Below are 19095 nucleotides of genomic sequence, written 5' to 3'. Positions count from 1 at the left end.
TCTGGATACAGCCAGCATTCGGGAAATAATTGTCAAGTGAAAAAAAAATGTGATATTTTCTCATTTGAAGAGTGTTTTCCTGACAAGACCATGGGATAAGAAAAGAAAATTATTGTAAGACTGTGGTATTCCTCACAGATCCCCAAAGCAGGAAGTATAGTTAAACCTGAGAAAGGTCTGGGAAGCCAACAGAAACACCACCAGAAATCATAGCAAATCCTCTCTTAGACACTCTTTTCTCAATCTCTGATTTTGCTTCTCTCTATACTTCTGCTGAGGACTCTTATAATAAATATTTTCATGACACTCATGTTTTTTTCTGATTTTTTGAAACCTATATATAGTCAATAATAACATAAAACAAGTAAATCTTAAATCATAAACAAGCACATCTCATAAAACTACTACAGAGGTGACATTTTCCTATAGAAAATGGCAGGCAACAGGTGAAATATAACATGAACATATTTGTTTTCTTCTGCAGTATATTGATCTTACAAAGTAGAAACCTTTGGTGGCCATTTAACTAGTAGCTAATTCCTCTGTCATCTCAAGACTAGCTAGCAGAAGAGTTTATGCAAATAAGAAATGACCATCAAATCTTGAAGCAGATATTAAAATAGAGTGTTAATAGAGCTAATCAGTGAATTTAGCAAAGTTGCAGGATACAAAATCAATACACAGAAATCACTTGCATTTCTATATACTAACAATGAAAAATCAGAAAGAGAAATTAAGGAATCAATCCCATTTCACCATTGCAACAAAAAGAATTAAATATCTACTAATAAACTTACCTAAGAAGCCACTCCAGTACTCTTGCCTAGAATATCCCAAGGACAGAGGAGCCTGGTGGGCTACAGTCCATGGGGTTGCTACTAGTCCGACAAGACTGAGCGACTTCACTTTCACTTTTCACTTTCACACATTGGAGAAGGAAATGGCAACCCACTCCAGTGTTCTTGCCTGGAGAATCCCAGCGACGGCGGAGCCTGGTGGGCTGCCGCCTATGGGTCGCACAGAGTCGGACACGGCTAAAGTGACTTAGCAGCAGCAGCAAGGAGACAAAAGAACTGTACACAGAAAATTATAAGACATTGATGAAAGATATCACAGATGACATAAACAGATGGAGAGATATTCCATGTTCCTGAGTAGAAGGAATCAATATTGTGAAAATGATTGTACTACCAAACGCAATCTACAGATTCAATGTGATCCGTATCAGATTACCAATGACATTTTTCACAGAACTAGAACAAAATATTTCACAATTCATATGGAAACACAAAAGACCCCGAATAGCCAAAGCTGTCTTGGAAAAGAAGAATGGAGCTGGAGGAATCAAGCTGCCTGACTTCAGATTATGCTACAAGGCTACAGTCATCAACACAGTATGATACTGGCACAAAAACAGAAATATAGGCCAATGGAACAAGACAGAAAGCCCAAAAATAAACCCATGCACATATGGGTGCCTTATTTTTGACAAAGGAGATAAGACTATCTAATGGGACAAAGACACCCTCTGCAATAAATGGCGCTGGGAAAACTGGACAGCTACATGTAAAAGAATGAAATCAGAAGACTTCCTAATACCATACACAAAGATAAACTCAAAATGGATTAAAAACCTAAATGTAAGACCAGAAACTATGAAACTCTCAGAGGAAAACAGGCAGAACACTCAATGGCATATATCAAAGCAAGATCCTCTATGACCCACCTCCTAGAGTAATGGAAATAAAAACACAAGTAAACAAATGGGACCTGAATAAACTTAAAAACTTTTGCACAGCAAAGGAAACTATAAGCAAGGTGAAAAGACAACCCTCAGAATGGGAGAAAATAATAGAAAATGAAACAACTGATAAAGGATTAATTTCTAAAATATACAAGCAGCTCATACAACTCAATAGCAGAAAAACAAAGACCCAATCATAAAGTGGGGAAAAGCCCTAAACAGACATTTCTCCAAAGAAGACACACAGATGGCTAACAAACACTTGAAAAGATGCTCAATACTTCTCATTATTAGAGAAATGCAAATCAAAGCTACAATGAGATATCACCTCAGAAAGGCCATCATCAAAAAGTCTACAAAATCAAATGCTGGAGAGGGTGTGGAGAAAAGGAAACCCTCTTGCACTGTTGGTGGGAATGTAAATTGATTCAGTCATTATGGAAGATGGTATGGAGATTCAATAAAAAGCTAGGAATAAAACCACCATATGACCCAGCAATCCCACTCCTAGACATACACCCTGAGGAAACCAAAATAGAAAATGACACATGTATCCCATTGTTCATTGCAGCACTATGTACAATAGCTAGAACATGGAAGCAACCTAGATGTCCATCGACAGATGAATGTTTAAAGAAGTTGTGGTACATATACACAATGGAATATTACTCAGCCATAAAAAGGAACCCATCTGAGTCAGGTCTGATGAGGTGGATGAACCTAGAACCTATTATACAGAGTGAAGTGAGTCAGAAAGAGAAAGATAAACATTGTATTCTAACGCACATATACGGAATCTATAAAAATGGTCCTGAAGAATTTACTTACAGGGCAGCATTGGAGAAACAGACATAGAGACAGACTATGCACATGGGGAGAGGGGAGGAGAGGGTGAGATGTATGGAAGGAGTAACATGGAAACTTACATTACCATGTGTAAAATAGATAGCCAACGGGGAATTTGCTGTATGGTTCAGGAAACTCAAACAGGGGCTTTGTGTCAGCCTAGAGGGGTGGGATGGGGAGGGAGGCAGGAGGGAGGTTCAGAGGGGAGGGGATATGTGTGTACCTATGGCTGATTTATGTTGAGGTCTGACAGAAAGCAATAAGATTCTGTAAAGCAGTTATCTTTCAACAAAAAATAATTGATTAAAAAAATAAGGTGCTAAAATTGAGGTGATAATCATCATCCCCTTTGTTAGGACGGCATCCCTGAGCTGTTTGAATACTCCCTGTCTCACTAGCTATGGTAGTGGACACATGGTATTTGCATTAGCATACTTCACCTAGGAACTGCCCAGCCATATCCCATGGCTCAGCTTCCTGGTGAAAACAGAAGCACTATGTTAGGACAGGGCTTCCCAGGTGTCTCATTGAGTAAAGAGTCCATCTGCAATACAGGAGATGCCAGAGACTTGGGTTCAGTCCCTGGGTTGTGACAATCCCCTGGAAGAGGGCATGGCAACCAGCTCCTGTATTCTTGCCTGGAGGGTCCTATAGACAGAGGAGCCTGGTGGGCTATAGTCCATAGGGTTGCAAAGAGTCAGACACAACTGAAGCAACTGAGCACACACACGTTAGGACAGTGTTCTCATCATCTGGACAGAAGTGAGCTCTAGAGTAACAAGTCCTGTCCCCAAGAATGTGAACTTTGGAGCTAGCAGATACAGAGTCTGGGGTGAGTCGAATTAATGTCAATGCTTGTGCCTGAAATTCATTTACCTCTCAGATTCTTTGATGGATCCAGTTCTACCAGTATATTTCTTTGCTTAGCTTAGGCCAGACAGATTTGTTTCTTGTCATACTCAACCAAAATACTTTAACTAATAAATATGGAGCTGGACATTTCTTGAAACAAACAACACAGTTTGGTTAAAAATGCTTTCCTTACATAGATCAGGTTGAAAACTTGGCTCTCTGCAGGTAAGTTAGATGTGAAAACAGCTTTGTAGAGAGTGAACATTAATTACTGTCCACCATATGAGGAATGCTGATGGGGAGTGAGAGAATTGTACTAGATTCATTCAGCTATTTGGAGACTAAAGCAGAGGAGGTACCTCTTTCTGTTTCTGTGTAAAGAAACTGGGATTTTATTTCGTTTCAAGTGGAATGAAAAGAGCACATTTGTCAAAGCAGAATAGCACAGATTAGTTAGACAAATTACAATACCTCTACAAAAATGAGTGAGGTAGATCCAGATGTATATATACGGGAAACTGTTTAAGCAAATAAATCAAGTTCAGAATAGTGTGTTGAGTACAATCACATTCATGTAAGCATGTTTGCATATGCATGGAACAAATGCTTCTGAAAGAATAAACAAGAAGATATAAATAATGGTTACCTGTTAGCAAGGTAGGAAGAGTCAGAACTGAGAACTGTTCTTATTTTGCATCCTTCTGAACTATTTGATAGATGTATTTTTATACCATGTTACCTTCCACAATTAAAAAAATGAAAATTAAATTGGTGGAATTCTTTTTACTTATTAGCCATAGGCCCCAGGGTGAGTCGCTTAACTTTTGTAAACTTTATTCTTCTCTGGAAGAATAGAATAATACAGTTCTACAGTTCTCTGTAGAACTGAGAAACCAGAGGTCCCTAGAACAGCTAAACTTGGCTTTGCTGTGGGGATAAGCCATGGACCAGCTAGAGTCATGAGCAAAATTCCACACACATGAATGTGCATTTTTTCACAGAATATTGGAATCTCAAATGGATCTATAACCAAAAGCCTCTAAACATGTGTAGTAAACTATAAACTTTGAGAGGGGACAGACTGTGTGCTATTCATCTTTGTGTTCCTAGAACTATTGCATGTTTGGCCAATAGAGAATAATTTGAAAACATGGATAAGGAAAGGAATAAAGTGAAATCTTCTAAGGTATTGTGAAAATATAAATGACAGCTACTATGCAAACATTAGTATCATCATTTTTAAGTTCTCAGGCAAATCAGTGTATAGAATTTCCCACACTTGTGAATTTAATTTGCTAAGTCCCAATTTTTAAAGATGTTACTCTACTCTGCTCTTTGAACTGTACTCTGGGTCGTGAAAGTCTGGTAGCAGAAACTGAAAGCTTCATTAAGGAAATTAGTTTATCTATTAGGTAATATTCATCAGCATCGAGTTAATCTGAACTCTTAATCTAGACTCAAATTGTAACATATTAGCTAGATTAACACCAAATGGCAAAGAGTACGCTACCATGTAGAACTGATGTTTGCTGTACCACATTTCTGAATAGGTTATGTGACAAGAATGAAAGATAAAAGCAACATCTGAAATAAAATTAATAGCAGCATTCTCCGTTGTGAAATGCCACCTTTTCATAGACTGAAAAGCAGTAGACTAGAAATTAGAAGGCTTCAGGAATCCTTAGAATTTATTATTTCATTTTAATTAATTCACTTAATCCTTCAGCTCCTCATCAATGAACACTTAAGTGTTGGATTAGGCAGCTTCTAAGGTTGGTTTTTGCTCTGGGTGTCTGTAGGATTTATTTTGTTTGCTCAGTAAATCCAGAAGATAAACATAAAGATGTTATCTCCATTTTATACACGTTAAAAGTAGACCACAGGATGATTAAAGTATTTCCAAAAGTTATACAGGGAAAGTTCGAGTCCTGACACTTTATTATTTTTAATTAATTAATTAGCTGCTCAGTTGTGTCCAACTCTTTGCGACCCATGGACTGTAGCCCACCTGGCTCCTCTATCCATGGGGGTTCTCCAGGCAAGAACACTGGAGTGGGTTGCCATGCCTTCCTCCAAGAGATCTTCCTAACCCAGGGATCAAACCCAGGTCTCCCACATTGCAGGCCATCTGAGCCACCTGAGAAGCCATCCTGACTCTTTTGATAGAATAATTCTTTTTCCCCAGGTGATTAGCAAGAAATTCAGAGTTGCCAGAAGGTGAATTATTACTTATCAAAACAGCAAGGAGGTTGTTTTCTCAAAACAGACCTGGATTTGAATCTCAAATCCTTTATCTACTAATTGAGTCATCTTTCACCTTAGTCAGTTTCCATTTTCATTTATAAAAGAAAACAAAAGCATGTGCCTTCCAGTTCACTGTGGGAATTAAGTGAGATAATGCATTTAAAGAACCTCTCTGGTTTATTGAGTGCTTGTCTCACTTGTTCTTATCCTGGGTTCACTGATTCCTCACTGTCTCATGAGTGTAAACCCATCCTTCTCAGTTCAAAGAAGATTTTGTTAGATAGAGGGTGGATTTTTTTACCCTCTCTTTCATGTTCAACCATAATGTTTAGCTTCTAAAACATGTCAGCCTCATAGATTTCAGCAATCAGAAGGAGTTTTTAGATAAAATTTTCCTGATATTAAATAGTGTCCAATAATGAAAGACTCTTTGAGAACCATAGGATCAAAACCAGGGGTCTTAGCACAGAGTATGGAAAGAGCAGCAGGTTATACCTGCAGATTTTCAGCCACACTGCACCTTAGGATGACACCACAAGCTGCATCAAGTATATGTATAAAATGAATAAATAATGAGGACCTACTCTGTAACACGCCAGGCCTCCCTGTCCATCACCAACTCCCGGAGTTCACTCAAACTCATGTCCACAGAGTCGGTGATGCCATCCAGCCATCTCATTCTCGGTCGTCCCTTTCTCTTCCTGCCCCCAATCTTTCCCAGCATCAGAGTCTTTTCCAGTGAGTCAACTCGTCTCATGAAGTGGCCAAAGTATTGCAGTTTCAGCTTTAGCATCAGACCTTCCAATGAACACCCAGGATTGATCTCCTTGGGGTCACAGAGAGTCGGACACGACTGAGCGATTGAACTGAACTGAACTGAACAGAACTGAACTCTGTAACATGGGCAGCTCTACTCAGCGATCTCTGGCGACCTGCATGCTTAGTCGCTCAGTTGTGTCCAACTCTTTTGAGACCCTATAGACTGTAGCCCGCCAGGCTCCTCTGTCCACGGGATTTCCCAAGCAAGAATACTGGAGTAAGTTGCCATTTCCTCCTCCAGGCAATCTTCTCGACCCAGGGATTGAACCCAAATGTCTGGCATCTCCTGCACTGGCAGGCGAATTCTTTACCACTGAGCCACCAGGGCATCACCGACTCTGTGGACATGAGTTTGAGTGAACTCCGGGAGTTGGTGATGGACAGGGAGGCCTGCCGTGCTGTGATTCATGGGGTCGCAGAGAGTCAGACACGACTGAGCGACTGAACTGAACTGAGCCACCAGGGAAGCCCCTGTGACCTGAATGGGAAGGAAATCCAAAAAAGAGGGGATATATGCATAGCTGTTTCAGTTTTCTGTACAGCAGAAACTAACACAGCATTGTGAAGCAACTATAATTCAATAAGGGCATCCCAGGTGGCACAGTGGTAAAGAATCTGCCTGCCAGTAGGGCATCCCAGGTGGCACAGTGGTAAAGAATCTGCCTGCCAGTGCAGGAGACACAGGTTCAATCCCTGGGTAGAAAAGATCCCCTGGAGAAGGAAATAGCAATTCACTCCAGTATTTTTGCCTGGAGAATTCTACGGACAGAGGAGCCTGGTTACTACAGTCCATGGGGTCTCAAAGAGTTGGACGTGACTGAGCACACATGCATACTTCAATAACATTTTTTTTAAAGTTTAAGCCACAGAATCTTTGAGGATAATTTAAATAATGGAAATATGTAAGGGTCAATCTTTAAAAAAAAAAAAGGGTAATAAACTTCATAGCCATTTAAGTTCATTTTTATCCATAAAAAATTTGTTTTCCATGTTACTGTTTGTTTTTCTGTGTTTCATCCAAGATGCTATTTCTGACATCCTTCTGACACCAGATGAGGGCTAGTGAGAATGAGCATTGCAGAGTGAGAGGCTCCTCTCTGCCAGTGAGGGTTAGGAAAGCTGACTCCACAGTGGCCAGGAACAGAGCTACATGTGAGGTAACACCTCTTTTGCTAGGTACTTTGAAATGGGATTGAAAATTAATAATGATAGTAAAATTGTACAAATGAATTCTTAGCATACTAATCTGATGTAAATATTTTTAAATGTAAGTTATCTTTTTTCCCTCCTGCTATATGACTTCCCTGAAGTTTTTCGGTTTTCTTCTATTCTTCCTTGGAGTGATGGGAGATGAAAGAGTTAAGAACCATCCTCAAAGCAATCAGTCTTCCCAGTGGAGCTTGGTTTTATCCAGCTTGGGAGAAGGGTTGGAGGCTGACGACTTCGAAAGAATAATTGGTCTTATCTAAGGTTGATTGTATCCCCAGGATAAGAGAGGATTGAAGTTTGCAAGTTCCTCCAAGGTAGTTTCCTGAACCCAGCTGGCTTTAAATCATATCCACCCTGATTCCTGCTCATTCTGCCTCAAAATTTTCTGGCTATATGGACCAATAAATTCTCTTTGTACCCCTGGAGATCTAGAGAGACTTTCCTATGAGGTATATGGTGATGGATGGTGTTAAGGGAGACAACTTCTAGATCCTCAAATTCCATATGCTGCTCTTCCTTAAGACTGATGTCTGAGAACTTGCTTTGTTCATGACATCAGCTAGGTTCTCTAATTCCCAGGTCCCATTACAAAATCATTATCTTCCTTTGGTACCAAAGAAGTCATTCTTATCCATCCTGAATCATGCTGTGGTACACTGTACTGGAGTATAAAATTCTCCAGGGCAGGAAATAAGGAACATTATGAAATATTGTGTCGGACAAATCTCCTTTAATGACGCACCATAAACTCACATTAGAAATTCTTATCTTTCCTTGTTTTGACTATATTTTTGCTAAAGGTGAAGCCTGTGCTTAGGAATGGGGATTATTTGAGACCTTGCTGAAGTATTCTGAATTCACAATGTTTGTAGAGTTCCGTGATAGGATGACAATAATGTTTGCTTTTATTTAAAGACTTTTCAATTCCACAAGTACCATCAAAAATTGTATCACCCAGAAGGATAGACTTTGTGCAAATAAAGCAAATAAAATCAACAAGAAATATTCAAGCATGCAGAACCTGATGTCAGTCAAGCAGCAAACTTGTGGCAAGGCTCTATGCTTTTATCTATTGTTTATCTATCTACTTACTATCTACCTGTCTTAGGATGAGAATAGTCAATATTCATAAAACTGTATGCTGGCAAACACCCAGTCTTTTTCCCTACAACTAATAAAAAGAAATAGCTTGATAGAAGCTTCCATTCATCTCATGTCTTAGTGGCATATTTTGCATTAGTTTAATAAGGAGATAAAAAGATTCATAAGTATTTCTTACAGATCAAGATTACATTTTGAAATAAAAGAGCTATATGTCTAGCTTCCCTGGTAGCTCAGTTGGTAAAGAATCCATCTGCAATGCAGCAGACCCCGGTTCGATTCCTAGGCCAGGAAAATTCACTGAAGAAGGGATAGGCTACCCACTCCAGTATTCTTGGGCTTCCCTGGTGGCTCAGATGGTAAAGAATCCACCTGCAATGTGGGAGACTTGGGTTTCATCCCACAGATCAACATTACATTTTGAAATAGAAGAACTATATATTAGAACTTGTTAATTAGCATTTTATCTTTTCTTAATCATTTATTCATACACATAAGATTAAATTCTTTCATTTATTTTTCTCCAAAATTTGCTCTCATTTATCAACTTTTGATATAGTTGTTTATATCTACTGTATATTTATTAGATTTCAGTTCAGTTCAGTTCAGTTCAGTCGCTCAGTCATGTCGACTCTTTGCGACCCCATGAATCACAGCACGCCAGGCCTCCCTGTCCATCACCAACTCCTGGAGTTCACTCAAACTCATGTCCATAGAGTCGATAATGCCATCCAGCCATCTCATTCTCTGTCGTCCCCGTCTCCTCCCACCCCCAATTCTTCCTAGCATCAGACTCTTTTCCAGTGAGTCAACTCGAGGCATGAGGTGGCTAAAGTATTGGAGTTTCAGCTTTAGCATCAGTCCTTCCAATGAACACCCAGGATTGATCTCCTTTAGAATGGACTGGTTGGATCTCCTTGCATTCCAAGGGACTCTCAAGAGTCTTCTCCAGCACCACAGTTCAAAAGCATCAATTCTTCAGCGATCAGCTTTCTTCACAGTCCAACTCTCACATCCATACATGACCACGGGAAAAACCATAGCCTTGACTAGACGGACATTTGTTGGCAAAGTAATGTCTCTGCTTTTTAATATGCTATCTGGGTTGGTCATAACTTTCCTTCCAAGGAGTAAGCGTCTTTTAATTTCCTGGCTGCAATCAGCATCTACAGTGATTTTGGAGCCCAAAAAAATAAAGTCTACCTTAATAAATTAAGGTATTAATTCTAGATTAATACCTTAACATTCTAGATTCTAATATAAATAATGTTCTTGTGCTCAGTCATTCAGTCATATCCGATTCTTTGAGGTCCCATGGACTTTAGCCTGGCAGGCTCCTCTGTCCATGAAATTTCCCAGGCAAGAATACTGGAGTGGGGTGCCATTTCCTTCTTCAGGGGATGGATCTTCCTGACTCAGGAATCAAACTCACATCTCTTGCATCTCCTACGTTGGTAAGAAGATTCTTTACCACTAGTGCTGCCTGGGAAGCCACAAATAATGTTCTTAACAGAAAATAATCGATAACCTTTTATTATCTCCACACTTTTAATGGCCTAATGCCTTATTTTCTTTTTGTTATTAATTTTCACTTAACCTAGCCTCCTTCTGATAATCAATCATATTCATCCCATATTCATTAAATAATTGAGTGAGGGAAATTCCATTACATCTATAAACAGATTCAATAACTTTCCAATAATGTCTTCATTTTTATGTTTGATGTTTATTAATGAAAATGCATTTCCGTTTTTGTGATCTATTTTATGGATATATTTATAATAGCAATATTTATAATGGGAATTATATTTTTTGCCAGGTTAAAGTGAAATATTCTATGTGTCAAACAAAATTGCAAAAAGATTTATAGTTTCTCAAAATTCTTTTAGAAGATACGCCAGGAAAATATTTTAAGGTCCACAGTTCTAGCCCTGCTGCTGCTGCTGCTAAGTGACTTCAGTCATGTCCGACTCTGTGTGACCCCATAGATGGAAGCCCACCAGGCTCCCTATCCCTGGGATTTTCCAGGCAAGAATACTGGAGTGGGTTGCCATTTCCTTCTCCAATGTGTGAAAGTGAAAAGTGAAATGTATAGCAATTCAGAATAATTAAATAGATGAATGCTAAAATGTTTAGCATACAGTTTTGGTATACTAAGATAATGTTACTACTACTATTGCTAGTGGGAGATGTGTTTTGAGTTTATATTGTTTCTCTAGAAATAGAGATGCATTTGATTTCTGTTTTCAGTCTTCTGGTAATCAGTATCTCCATGATTTACATAGTTGACAAATGCCCAGCGTGGTCAATTGTTCAGCAGTGAGGAAAATCTTACATGATTATATAAACATACTGCCCTACAACTTGGCCTCCTATTGCAGTGAGGCTTATTTCTAAGAGAAATGTACCCACTGGGTCTTTCCTGGGCTATTCATCATATATTATTATGTAAAGTAAAAGCTGCAATAAAAAGCTTGGTTAGAAAAAAAAGTGGAAAGAAAAACAGAGAATTGGATTAGTTTCAACTTTTAAAGTTTAACTTGTATTCTGTTGTTTCCAAGTTTCTGTTTGGAAAATATGAAATGCCAGCATTTTATATAATGATGTCATTGCTATAAAAATCATTTTTAAAATTTTTCCTTTGAGTTTTAGTTTAGTTAGTTCTGCAATAAGCAGAATGGAGGCATTTGAATCAGATCCCAGACAAAAAAAGCAAATTGCCCACAATCTTAAATAAAAATTGAATGTCTTATTTTGTTTTGCTTTTCAGTATCATATTTAAAACTAGAACTAGCATGTCTAAACATGATCAGTTTTTTGAAAAGTACATTTTCTCCTAAAATAAGCCTTCACATCAAACATAACATTATAATGTTTCATAAACATTAAAGTCGATGAGTCAATCAATCTTGGCCAAGTAGGTTGACTTCTAGTGAGTTTCTACTAATATGGTTTTGAAAAAAAGCTGGGTTGTTATTATCATGTACCAGCTAAAGGAAAATTCTCTCAGGAGCCAATAGAAAAGATTGATATAGAAATACATGCCACTTTCTGTTGTATAAATTACTAAGATTAACAAATGCTGAAAGAGATGTGTTCTGTTGTCTGAATATAAATTAATACAGGGAATTAATTCATGTTAATCTCATATAATTATGATAAGGAGAAAAAAGTAAAAGTGGAGAGAAAATAAAACTTAAGAAAAGGTTTCTTCTGGGAATTAAGGATAGCATCAGAAGGACCAGAGACATTCCCTGGAATCTACCACATTTCTGCCTCAAACTTTTATGTCAGAATTAATAGCTCCTCATAGTGCGCTTGGACTTTCCTGGTTGTTAGATAAAGAATCTGCCTGCAATGCAGGAGACCCAGGTTTGATCCCTGGGTCAGAAAGATCACCTGGAGAAGGAAACAGCACCCCACTCCAATATTCTTGCCTGGGAAATCCCATGGACAGAAGAGCCCAGCAGCCTACAGTACGTGTGGTCGCAGAGAGTCAGGCACGACTGACTGACTAACACTTAGGTGAACTTAGGATACATATGTCAATCCCAGTCTCCCAATTCTCGCCCATACTGTGCTTATATCTAAAAGCCAGACAATAATTGTAATTCAAGGATCAGGGAAGAGTAGAGGGAGATTGAAATCAAAGGGTCATGCAAACCAGAGAGATATAATCTCAGGTGTAGGGACCATCTTGGGTTTGTGACCATGAGTCATTAGTAATAATAATAGACAGAAAGATCCAGAAAGTAAATGACTCATTTAGTCATTTTCTCTATGAACACTTACGTGCATGTGCATGTCAGTTAAGAGAAGAAATATCCCTTGCTTTCTAAAAAATTTCAGTCTAGTGACACAGGTAGACAAGCAAATAATCACTGACAACATAGGAGCCTAAAGGGGATGTTTACAATGAGTTAAGACAGAGGACAAACATCTTCCCGGTTTTGAGAAAACCAAGGGAATTTTCCCAAAGAAGATGTGATGTATTGATTGAATTCTGAACATTGGGTAGAATTGAATTATTAAAAGTGAAGGAGAAGGAATTGTAGATTACAAGAAGAATAAATAAGCTATTCAGTCAGTTCAGTCGCTCAATCCTAATTCTTTGCGACCCCATGGACTGCAGCACGCCAGGCCTCCCTGTCCATCACCAACTCCCAGAGCTTACTCAAACTCATGTCCACTGAGTCAGTGATGCCATCCAACCATCTTATCCTCTCTTGTCCCCTTCTCCTCCCACCTTCAATCTTTCCCAGCATCAGGGTCTTTTCAAATGAGTCAGTTCTTCCCATCAGGTGGCCAAAGTATTGGAGTTTGAGCTTCAGCATCAGTCCTTCCAATGAATATTCAGGACTGATTTCCTTTAGGATGGACTGCTTGGATCTCCTTGCATTCCAAGGGACTCTTAAGAGTCCTCCAGCACCACAGTTCAAAATCATCAATCTTCAGTGCTCAGCTTTCTTTTTAGTCCAGCTCTCACATCCATACATGACTACTGGAAAAACCATAGCTTTGACTAGACAGACCTTTGTTGGCAAAGTAATGTCTCTGCTTTTTAATACACTGTCTAGGTTGGTCATAACTTTTCTTCCAAGGAGCAAGTGTCTTTTAATTTCATGGCTGCAGTCACCATCTGCAGTGATTTTGGAGCCCCCCAAAATAAAGTCTGTCACTATTTCCACTGTTTCCCCATCTGTTTCCCATGAAGTGATGGGACCAGATGCCATGATCTTAGTTTTCCGAATGTTGCGTTTTAAGCCAACATTTTCACTCTCCTCTTTCACTTTCATCAAGAGGATCTTTAGTTCTTCTTTGCTTTCTGCCATAAGGGTGGTGTCATCTGCATATCTGAGGTTATTAATATTTCTCCCTGAAATCTTGATTCCACCTTGTGCTTCATCCAGCAAGAGAGTTCCAGAAAAAACATCTACTTCTGCTTTATTGACTACGCCAAAGCCTTTGATTGTGTGGATCACAACAAACTGTGGAAAATTCTTAAAGAGATGGGAATACAAGATCACCTGACCTGCCTCTTGAGAAATCTGTATGCAGGTCAGGAAGCAACAGTTAGAACTGGACGTGGAACAACAGACTTGTTCCAAATAGCGAAAGGACTATGTCAAGGCTGTATATTGTCACCCTGCTTGTTTAACTTATATGCAGAGTACATCATGAGAAATGCTGGGCTGGATGAAGCAAAGGCCCAGAGGAAAGGCAAATTATGTCAAATGAATCAGCTACTGTGCTTTAGGGCAATAGATCATCAGTGAGAGAATTTAAATAAGATAATAATGTATATATGGTCCAAATTTACCTTTCAATATGTAACTCTGAAGAGAGTTCATGGAGAGTCATTGAAGGGAGCAAGAATGGAGCAGAAAAATGTTAGGTAGCAGCTGCATTAATCCCTTTGCTTCTATTGTCTGAAATTTAAGAACTTCAATCTGGGATTACTCTTGTATGAAATTAGAGCTTTCAACCCCCCATTTAAAAATATGATCTTCCTGCCCACTAGAAACTAACTATAATAGATTCCATTTAGTTGTATGCCTTAGTCATCTTGGACTTCCCTGACATACCACATATTAAGTGGTATTAAACAACAGAAACATATTTACTCACAGTTCTAGAGGCTGGAAGTTCACTATCAAGGTAATAACGTGGTAGGTCTATGGTGAAGGCTCTCTTCCTGGCTTGTAGATAGCCATCTAATTTCTGAGTCCACACACTGCAGAGAAGGAGAGAAAGCTCTGTGATGTTTCTTCTTTTATGGGACCATCATGAAGGTTCCATCCTCTTGAGCTCATCTAATCCTAATCACCTAACAAAGGTCCCGTCTCCAAATATCATCACTTTGGGAATTAGGACTTCCTCATATGAATGCTGAGTAAACACAATTCACTCCATAGCAATGTAGTAGAGATATTAATTATATAACTAGTGTCCTAACAAGTAATCCCTTTTTAGGGGAATTACAAGTAATCTAGGCTTTTCAACCAAGCCATTTTATGAATGAAGAGAATGTTGTTTGTTCCTTATAATCTTTAAACATTTTAATGCTATAAGGTGGTCTTTGCAGGTGACTACTTATTTTTTTCTTAGAATATAGGATAATAATGTACATTATCAGCAAATCTCCCTGGATTTTTGCAGTATATCTATCCTAAGTAGAGATCAATATTGGGCTTCCCTCAGTGATAAAGAATCTGTCTGCCAAATCAGTAGACACAGTAGATGTGGGTTTGATTCCTGGGTCAGGAAGATCCCGTGGAGGAGGAAATGACAACCCACTCCAGTAGTCTTGCCTGGAAAATCCCATGGACAGAGGAGCTTGGTGGGCTAGAGTCCATGGGTTGCAGAGTTGGGCATGACTTAGCCTTACTGAGCACAAATGTACATAGGATATTATGGAAAAACACACACACAGATGGACATAAAAGCCAAATCTGGGAGTCAGAATCTAAAGGAGAGTGGAGAATCTGGAATTAGGAAACTGCAAGGGGCCAAGAAGAAAGGGAGAGAAGAGGAGAAGTGGATGGGGTGACGGCAGCTCTAGTCTGATGTTGCAGGAGAGAATGGCACGAGGAGGCAGCAGGAAGCAGGGCAGGGGGACCAGGAAACAGTTTTCCTTGGAGAAACTGAGCAGTGAAAATTGAAAGTTGAAGAGGGCTGAGCTCATCATAAAAAAACTAGTGCCGTTCTTAGTTGTTCAGCCATGTCTGATTCTGTGCTAGCCTATGGACTGTAGCCCACCAGGCTTTTCTTTCCATGGAATTCTCCAGGCAAGAATACTAGCGTGGGTTGCCATGCCCTTCTCCAGGGGATCTTCCCAACCCAAGTATGGAACCCAGGTCTCCCACATTGCAGGTGGATTCTTTACCATCTGAGCCACCAGGGAAGCCCCAAAGGACTAGGGTGACATGCAATTTAATTGTTTGTTCAACCTAACTTAACTGACTCCTCCTTGACATGGAGGAATAATTTCTTCATGTATTTTTCATCACTCTCTTCTGTATGGTGCTTCACTATTTGTGAAAAACAGCTACATGGCAATTGGTGAAAATCTTTTAATATCAAACAGGAAACAAACATGTAGAGTAATAGTATTTTTCACCTTTCACACATCTGTTTAATCATCATCTACTCAATCAACAGACATTGCCGGAGCACCTCCATATATGGAGTATACTGCAGATGTCATGAGCAGGAAAAGAGAACTTGCACAATCATAATTAGATTTCACAACATACATTTCCATCACAATGATTCTTTTCTAGCAACATGAAAACAAAATCTTCACGGAGTATATACTGTGCTATTTTCTTGTGAACTAGAAAAGCTTGCGGAGAAGGCGATGGCACCCCACTCCAGGACTCTTGCCTGGAAAATACCATGGATGGAGGAGCCTGGTAGGCTGCAGTCCATGGGGTCACCAAGAGTCGGACATGACTGAGCGACTTCACTTTCACTTTTCACTTTCATGCATTGGAGAAGGAAATGGCAACCCACTCCAGTGTTCTTGCCTGGAGAATCCTAGGGACAGGGGAGCCTGGTGGGCTGCCGTCTATGGGGTTGCATAGAGTTGGACACGACTGAAGTGACTTAGCAGCAGCAGCACTAGCAGAGAAGCTTGAGCTAGATTGAGTAGATAGCAATGCCAAATAAATTCTCGTGGGAATTAATTAAAATGTATGTCATGTCATTGACCCTGTATAAATGCAGGCAAATAATATCCGCAGGCAAATGGCAAATATGGATGTTTGCTCTCTGAGGCACACTACTTGAAAAGTTTAAGAATGATCTATCTTAGGAATAGATGTTCCTCTTGAAAGAAAAATGATATATCTCTACCAAATAATCAAAAGTTATGTGAGTGTGTGTGTCTCTTTATATAGATAGATAGACAGTCTCTTCTACTTTTCATTTCTGAAACAGAGGAATTCTCAGAGGACCATTTTCTGAAACACTAAAATTCTCAAAAAGGTTCCCGGAACAGCACATTACTATAACTTGACACCATGTTTTAGATATTACCCAATAAATGTTTGCAAGGCAGCAATAAACCTTGTTTCTAATAGCAGACTTCATGCTGTGCTACCAAAGTGCAGAGGAAATGAGTGAGTGGAAAGCTCATATACAGGGTGCAGAGGCAGCAGCATCAAAGACCTTCTGAGACCAGTTCATTACGGTACCTCTGAGGAGGTTCAGAGGCTGCCCTGATCCCTTCGTCATTATAGGTCTCTTGCTTCAATCCTTTCTAATAAGCCCTGAGAATGGAAGCACAAGGCCACATGTGAGGTGGTCAGAGGTATTTAGCCCACTGGGTCAAGGAGCTGAATGTTGGAATGTCTCAAGGTCCACCTTTAATATTGTAAAACAGTATCCTTTGCCTATTTTTCCTGACAGACCTACGGTTGCTAATATTAACCAGCTCTGTGAGTGCTCCTGGATTCAGGTGCCAGCTGCAACCCAATACTTTTGAGATCTGAGAACTCCATTTCTTTAAAAGGTTGTAGCACATTTAGATATCAGGCAGAAGTCCACGTTCTAAAGGGGAAATCAGTTATTATGTAAACCATCTTCTCTGCTTTGGGGCCAGGCAACTCTTAACTGACTTTCACTTACTAAAAATTAAAGCAACAGCTTGTTTCCAATTTAAGAAAGAAAAGCTTTGAAACTGAGACGAAATTTGAGCCATTTTACTCGGCACTAATGTCTAGAAAAACACATCTCTCAGGATTTGTAGCAAGTTCATCTCTGTAGTTCAGGTATGTACCCAAAAAATCAAACAACCCTCCTGTTCTCTTTAATTCTGAGAAGACCATGTGTCACTAATTTCATTAATAAGTTTAGCAACCATTAATCAACACACTCTATGACTTTGTTTCTCACCAGGCTCTCCTTACCTTTAGAAATACTCAAGGTTTCTTTTTCCTCAGAGATTCTGCTCTTCTGTAATCAAGCTGAAACAACTATTCTGATATTTTTAGTTTGGCAAGATACGAAGAAGAAGGAAAATGAAATTTAAAACAAGTTTCAATTTATGATGAAATTCTGCGCTGAACCTAGATTGTTCAACCTATGCTTATAAAGATTATGCCTTATGTTTATTCCCAGCAACTGATTCAATGCCAAGAACATAGTAGATATGTAAGTCTATCTTAAATGAAAAAAAAAAACTGCATTTATTATTACACAGCATTCTTTGAGCCCTTGTTTTCTCATCAGAGAAAGGGGAAATAACATTCACTTTACAAAGTAAATCAGTGGGGAGTGTGTTCAGCTACAAAAAACCTGAATGATCTTAGCTTTAAGAAGCATCTCAAATACAACTAAGTCTGGATGTAAAATGTATCAGTCAGTCAGTCAGTTCAGTCGCTCAGTCGTGTCCGACTCTCCGCGACCCCATGAATCACAGCACGCCAGGCCTCCCTGTCCATCACCAACTCCCGGAGCACACTCAAACTCATGTCCACAGAGTCAGTGATGCCATCCAGCCATCTCATTCTCTGTCGTCCCCTTCTCCTCCCGCCCCCAACCTTTCCCAGCATCAGAGTCTTTTCCAGTGAGTCAACTCGTCGCATGAGGTGGCCAAAGTATTGGAGTTTCAGCTTTAGCATCAGTCCCTCCAATGAACCTCCAGGATTGATCTCCTTTAGAATGGACTGGTTGGATCTCCTTGCAGTACAAGGGACTCTCAAGAGTCTTCTCCAACACCACAGTTCAAAAGCATCGATTCTTCGGCGATCAGCTTTCTTCACAGTCCAACTCTCACATCCATACATGACCACGGGAAAAACCATTGCCTTGACCAGACGGACCTTGGTTGGCAAAGTAATGTCTCTGCTTTTTAATATACTATCAAGGTTGGTCATAACTTTCCTTCCAAGGAGCAAGCGTCTTTTAATTTCATGGCTGCAATCAGCATCTGCAGTAAAATGTATAGATGGTTCTAAACATGCAAGCCAATCAAAAAGAAAAAAAAATCAGGCAGCATATGTCTGTCTTCTTTTATCAGCCAATCAAAATCATTTTCAAATGCTTATAGATTTCTGATGTTGTCTTATCAGCAAGAAATGTGTTGTACAACCACGTCTGGAGGCTAGGAAAATAAGAAACCTACTAGATCCTTATGATCGTTCAGAGAAATGCTGATTTATTGTCTGAATTTGGCCACATTTTTTCTGCAAACAAATCTGAGGTTCTATTGGCAGGAAGCATCAGGCTGGAAAGTGGCTATTGAGTAAGCACCTAATGGTGTCAGCTACAGGTTG

The sequence above is a fragment of the Moschus berezovskii genome, chromosome 17, assembly GCF_049115385.1.
Source record: "Moschus berezovskii isolate FMDL1 chromosome 17, NW_MosBer_1.0, whole genome shotgun sequence".
Classification (NCBI taxonomy): Eukaryota; Metazoa; Chordata; class Mammalia; order Artiodactyla; family Moschidae; genus Moschus; species Moschus berezovskii.
This window is presented reverse-complemented; position numbering follows the sequence as displayed.